The 6,951-nt window shown below is 45.4% G+C and overlaps 1 non-coding gene across 1 annotated transcript; it reads right to left on the bottom strand.

Moving 5' to 3' along the window:
- Positions 1-4,632: 4,632 nt before the first annotated feature.
- On the bottom strand, positions 4,633-4,705 carry trnar-acg (transfer RNA arginine (anticodon ACG)). Its single transcript has one exon. It is a non-coding gene; the product is annotated as a tRNA-Arg (tRNA).
- Positions 4,706-6,951: the final 2,246 nt, after the last annotated feature.

Genomic DNA, 6,951 nt, shown 5'->3' with positions numbered 1-6,951 from the left:
ACCTATCCAGATGCCTCTTAAATGTTGTAATAGAATCCAGTTCCACTACCTTCTCCGGCAGCACGTTCCAGGCATTCACCACCCTCTGTGTGAAAAACCTGCCTCTTACATCTCTTTTAAACTTTCCCCCTCTCACTTTCAACCTATGCCCCCGAGCAATTGACCCTTCGACCCTGGGAAAGAGACTCTGACTATCCACTCTATCCAAGCCTGTTATAATCTTGTAAAGCCCTATCAGCTTCCCCCTCATCCTCTGATGCTGCAATGAAAACAATCCAAGTTTGTTCAACCTTTCTTCATAGTCCATATCCTCCAAACCAGGCAACATCCTTGTAAATCTCTTCTGCACCCTTTCCAATGCATCAGCATCCTTCCGGTAGTGTGGCAACCAGAACTGTACACAATAGTCCAAATGTGGCCTAACTAAATTCTTATACAGCTGCAACATGATTTTTCAATTCCTATACTCAATGCCCTGACCGATGAAGGCAGCATGCCATATGCCTTCTTGACCACCTTGTCCACCTGAGTTGCCACCTTCAGGGAACTGTTGATCTTGCATGCCTAGATCCCTCTGTATGCTAATATTTCTAATGGCTCTACCATTTACTGTATACTTTCCACTCTCCTCTACAGTCTCTGTACTGTGGCCTTCTTTGATTTTTGTTTTCGGTTTCTCTGTCTTCCACTTTTTTCCTTACTGCCTTTTGTTTCTGTCCCCACTTTATTTCCCCCTGGCTTCCTGCATCGGTTCCCATCCTCCTGCCACATTAGTTTAAATCCTCCCCAACAGCACTAGCAAACACTCCCCCTCGGACATTGGTTACAGACCTGCTCAAGAGCAGACTGTCCGATTTGTACTGGCCCCACGTCTCCCCAGAACTGGTTCCAATGTCCCAGGAATTTGGATCCCTCCCTCTTGCACCATCCCTCAAGCTACGTATTCGTCTTAGCTATCCTGACATTCCTACTCTGACTAGCATGTGACACTGGTAGCAATCCTGAGATTACCTTTGAGGTCCTACTTTTTAGTTTAACTCCAAACTCCTTGAATTCAGTTTGTAGGACCTCATTTTATCTATATTGTTGATGCCAATGTGCACCACGACAACTGTCTGTTCACCCTCCCCCTCCAGAATGCCCTGCAGCCGCTTCGAAACATCCTTCACCCTTGCACTAGGGAGGCAACATACCATCCTGGAGTCTTGTTTACGTCGGTAGAAACACTTGTCTATTCCCCTTCCAATTGAATTCTGTATCACTATACCTCTGGCACTCTTTATCCTGATGTGGAGATGCCGGCGTTGGACTGGGGTGAACACAGTAAGAGTTTGTTAGATGCACCACTGGCCCATCTGACCAACACCAATGCTAGGCTCCCATTTCAGAGAGATGTGCCACAGAAACAGTCCCAAGTGGAAATGGGAATTCACATGCGGAACAATCAGCAACAAAGTCGCCTTCACTGCTTTCCATCAATGCTTCATCTTGAAATGTGCTGAATATCACTGCATTCCAATCCACATCTGTCGTCAGCTGGCTGCTTCAATAACAGCTCGATGGTGTATGTGTCGATTGGAAGGAACTATGTGAGCAACTACAATTCATTCAGCTCAGCATTCCTAACTTGACAAAGAGATTACAGTTAACATGCTGTCGCCAAAGCACAGGGGCCCTCTTTTCCTGTCTGAACACTACCTGCAAATGTCTGTTTCAGTTCTGCAGTTGCACCAGCTGACCAGCAGGGAGTGCCTTGGAGCTGCAATTGATCCAAACACTCCACTGACAGCAATTAAATGCGTCCACCAGTAATGCAGCACATTCGCTGTTCCCTCACATTCCAGGCAGCTGCTAGTTTGCTGTCATCTTTCTACACTTCCCCACGTGTGGCTTATTCGCAGCCTCTTTCACTGTTATTGTAACTGTGCGTCCAGCCACTGTCTGACTGCTGCTGCTTTGACATGGTGGTGGGGAGAAAGCATTTCACATGAATAGTCAGTGCATGAATTGGCAGAGGCTTTCCTCTGCTGGCCAAGGAGCAACAAACATTTACCGTCTGATATCCTGCTGTGAAACATCGAGTGTAAGATCCTGCAAGGGACTGGACAGCTCACTCACATTACAGAGTGTTTGCTGTGCGTGTGGCAGGCAATGGGATCAACATCCACAAATTCTCTATGTGCTCAGGACAATTGTTCACAGACAGTCAGGGTGTCACATGTCAGTGTACGCAAACAAAGGTAAATTATTCCAAATGTTTTCTGATGAGAAAGTGCAAAAAGAATTGGAAAATTAAATAATAGGATGTGATTGAGAAGTAAGGAATCTTTATTTTGTCGATGTGGGGATAAATGTTTGACGGGGTAAATGCTGAGAGCATGTTTCCCTCTTGTGAGAGTCTCGGACCAGAGGATATAGTCTCAGAATAAAGGCGGGTGGGGGGCAATTTAAGACTGAGATGAAGAGGAATTTCTTCTGCCTGAGGGTTGTGTTTCTTTGGAACTCCATACCACACAGAGCTGTGGGGGCAAAGTCATTGTGTATTCCTCAATTTAAACTGTGCTTTGGTAGAGACTGGGAGCTGTGAAATTCCAGGGTCCTCGTTATACGTAGAAACTAAAAGAGCCGTTTAAGAGAACTCCATGACTTGATCTGGTTACTGAAAGAGAAGAAACGTTGAGATCAATTAAAAGCCTCAACATCAAAGTCCGTGGGTACAAATAGGAATGTTCACATTTAGCTATTGAATCTCTGGAGAGGGAGCCATTCACGCTGCAATGACAACACAAGCAGAATTATCAGTTTGGAAAGGGTGTGAAATTGTCATGTGGAGATTGCAAAAGCTACACGAGCCAGATAGGAGTCGAACCGACAATCTTCTGATCCGTAGTCAGACGCGTTATCCATTGCGCCACTGGCCCAGTTGACAAACAAAGTTGCTGGGCTCCCATTTCAGAGAGATCTGCTACAAAAAGGGTCACAAGTGGAAATGGGAATTCACATGCGGAACAATCAGCAACAAAGTCGCCTTCACTGCTTTCCATCAATGCTTCATCTTGAAATGTGCTGAATATCACTGCATTCCAATCCACATCTGTCGTCAGCTGGCTGCTTCAATAACAGCTCGATGGTGCACGTGTTGATTTGAAGGGAGTGTGTTAGAAACTACAACTCACCCAACTCAGCATTCCTAACTTGACAAAGAGATTACAGTTAACATGCTGTCGCCAAGGCACAGGGGCCCTCTTTTCCTGTCTGAACACAACCTGGAAATGTCTGTTTCAGTTCTGCGGTTGCACCAGTTGACCAGCAGGGAGTGCCTTGGAGCTGCAATTCATCCACTGGCAGCAATTAAATGCGTCCACCAGTAATGCAGCACATTCGCTGCTCCCTCACATTCCAGGCAGCTGCTAGTTTGCTGTCATCTTTCTACCATTCTCCACGTGTGGCTTATTCGCAGCTTCTTTCACTGTTATTGTATCTGCGCGTCCAGCCACTGGCTGACTGCTGCTGCTTTGACATGGTGGTGGGGAGAAAGCATTTCACATGAATAGTCAGTGCATGAATTGGCAGAGGCTTTTCTCTGCTGGCCAAGGAGCAACACGCATTTACCGTCTGATATCCTGCTGTGAAACATCGAGTGTAAGATCCTGCAAGGGACTGGACAGCTCACTCACATTACAGAGTGTTTGCTGTGCGTGTGGCAGGTAATGGGATCAACATCCACAAATTCTCTAAATGCTCAGGACAAATGTTCACAGACAGTCAGGGTGTCACATGTCAGTGTACGCAAACAAAGGTAAATTATTCCAAATGTTTTCTGATGCGGAAGTACAAACAGGATTGGAAAATTAAATAATAGGATGTGATTGAGAAGTAAGGAATCTTTATTTTGTCGATGTGGGGATAAATGTTTGACAGGGTAAATGCTGAGAGCATGTTTCCCTCTTGTGAGAGTCTCGGACCAGAGGATATAGTCTCAGAATAAAGGAGGGTGAGAAGCGCATTTTAAGACTGTGGTGGACCTCAGTTGTGCCTTTGTCCTATATGGACCACCGTTGTGTGTGTGTGTCATACCTGGACACAAGCACCTAGTATAAAGGTGGCTGTCTCCTCCCCCTTGTTCAGTCCAGGTCGGTTAATTGTTGGGATCTGCTCCTGATTCTGTTGTGAATAAAAGCCTACACTTATATTGGCATATCGGTAGTCTTTCGCCTTATTGATAGTGCATCAAAGACTAAGATGAAGAGGAATTTCTTCTGCCAGAGGGTTGTGTTTCTTTGGAACTCCATACCACACAGAGCTGTGGGGGCAAAGTCATTGTGTATTCCTCAATTTAAACTGTGCTTTGGTAGAGACTGGGAGCTGTGAAATTCCAGGGTCCTCGTTATACGTAGAAACTAAAAGAGCCGTTTAAGAGAACTCCATGACTTGATCTGGTTACTGAAAGAGAAGAAACGTTGAGATCAATTAAAAGGCTCAACATCAAACCCCGCAGGTACATTTAGTAATGTTCACATTTAGCTATTGAATCTCTGGAGAGGGAGCCATTCACGCTGCAATGACAACACAAGCAGATTGATCAGTTTGGAAAGGGTGTGAAATTGTCATGTGGAGATTGCAAAAGTTACACGAGCCAGGTAGGAGTCGAACCTACAATCTTCTGATCCGTAGTCAGACGCATTATCCATTGCGCCACTGGCCCAGTTGACAAACAAAGTTGCTGGGCTCCCATTTCAGAGAGATCTGCTACAAAAAGGGTCACAAGTGGAAATGGGAATTCACATGCGGAACAATCAGCAACAAAGTCGCCTTCACTGCTTTCCATCAATGCTTCATCTTGAAATGTGCTGAATATCACTGCATTCCAATCCACATCTGTCGTCAGCTGGCTGCTTCAATAACAGCTCGATGGTGCACGTGTTTATTTGAAGGGAGTGTGTTAGAAACTACAACTCACCCAACTCAGCATTCCTAACTTGACAAAGAGATTACAGTTAACATGCTGTCGCCAAGGCACAGGGGCCCTCTTTTCCTGTCTGAACACTGCCTGCAAATGTCTGTTTCAGTTCTGCAGTTGCACCAGCTGACCAGCAGGGAGTGCCTTGGAGCTGCAATTGATCCAAACACTCCACTGACAGCAATTAAATGCGTCCACCAGTAATGCAGCACATTCGCTGTTCCCTCACATTCCATGATGTGGAGATGCCGGCGTTGGACTGGGGTAAACACAGTAAGGAGTCTAACAACACCAGGCTAAAGTCGAACAGGTTTATTTGGTAGCAAACGCAGCGAGCTTTCGGAGCGCTGCTCCTTCGTCAGGTGAGTGGGAGATCTGCTCATAAACAGCAAACAGGGCATATAAAGACACAAACTCAATTTACAGAATAAAGAATAATGATTGGAATGCGAGTCTTTACAGCTAATCAAGTCTTAAAGGTACAGACAATGTGAGTGGAGGGAGCATTAGCACAGGTTAAAGAGATGTGTATTGTCTCCAGACAGGACAGCCAGTGAGACTTTGCAAGTCCTGGCAAGTTGTGGGGGTTACAGATAGTGTGACATGAATCCAAGATCCCGGTTGAGGCCGTCCTCATGTGTGCGGAACCTGGCTATCAGTCTCTGCTCAGCGACTCTGCGCTGTCGTGTGTTGTGAAGGCCGCCTTGGAGAATGCTTACCCAAATATCAGAGGCCGAATGCTTGTGACCGCTCACATTGTCTGCACCTTTCAGACTTGATTAGCGGTAAAGACTTGCATTCCAATCATTATTCATTATTCTGTAAATTGAGTTTGTGTCTTTATATGCCCTGTTTGCTGTTTATGAGCAGATCTTCCACTCACCTGACGAAGGAGCAGCTCTCTGAAAGTTAGTGGCGTTTGCTACCAAATAAACCTGTTGGACTTTAACCTGGTGTTGTTAGACTCCTTACTGCCCTCACATTCCAGGCTGCTGCTAGTTTGCTGTCATCTTTCTACCCTTCCCCACGTGTGGCTTATTCGCAGCCTCTTTCACTGTTATTGTAACTGTGCGTCCAGCCACTGGCTGACTGCTGCTGCTTTGACATGGTGGTGGGGAGAAAGCATTTCACATGAATAGTCAGTGCATGAATTGGCAGAGGCTTTTCTCTGCTGGCCAAGGAGCAACAAGCATTTACCGTCTGATATCCTGTGTGAATCATCGAGTGTAAGATCCTGCAAGGGACTGGACAGCTCACTCACATTACAGAGTGTTTGCTGTGCGTGTGGCAGGTAATGGGATCAACATCCACAAATTCTCTATGGGCTCAGGACAATTGTTCACAGACAGTCAGGGTGTCACATGTCAGTGTACGCAAACAAAGGTAAATTATTCCAAATGTTTTCTGATGCGGAAGTACAAAAAGAATTGGAAAATTAAATAATAGGATGTGATTGAGAAGTAAGGAATCTTTATTTTGTCGATGTGGGGATAAATGTTTGACGGGGTAAATGCTGAGAGCATGTTTCCCTCTTGTGAGAGTCTCGGACCAGAGGATATAGTCTCAGAATAAAGGCAGGTGGGGGGCAATTTAAGACTGAGATGAAGAGGAATTTCTTCTGCCAGAGGGTTGTGTTTCTTTGGAACTCCATACCACACAGAGCTGTGGGGGCAAAGTCATTGTGTATTCCTCAATTTGAACTGTGCTTTGGTAGAGACTGGGAGCTGTGAAATTCCAGGGTCCTCGTTATACGTAGAAACTAAAAGAGCCGTTTAAGAGAACTCCATGAATTGATCTGGTTACTGAAAGAGAAGAAACGTTGAGATCAATTAAAAGCCTCAACATCAAAGCCCGTGGGTACAAATAGGAATGTTCACATTTAGCTATTGAATCTCTGGAGAGGGAGCCATTCACGCTGCAATGACAACACAAGCAGAATTATCAGTTTGGAAAGGGTGTGAAATTGTCTTGTGGAGATTGCAAAAGTTACA

Source organism: Mustelus asterias, chromosome 7, assembly GCF_964213995.1.
Source record: "Mustelus asterias chromosome 7, sMusAst1.hap1.1, whole genome shotgun sequence".
In the NCBI taxonomy this organism is placed as follows: Eukaryota; Metazoa; Chordata; class Chondrichthyes; order Carcharhiniformes; family Triakidae; genus Mustelus; species Mustelus asterias.
Note: the sequence above shows the minus strand (reverse complement) of the source record. Positions and strands in the feature narration are given on the sequence as shown.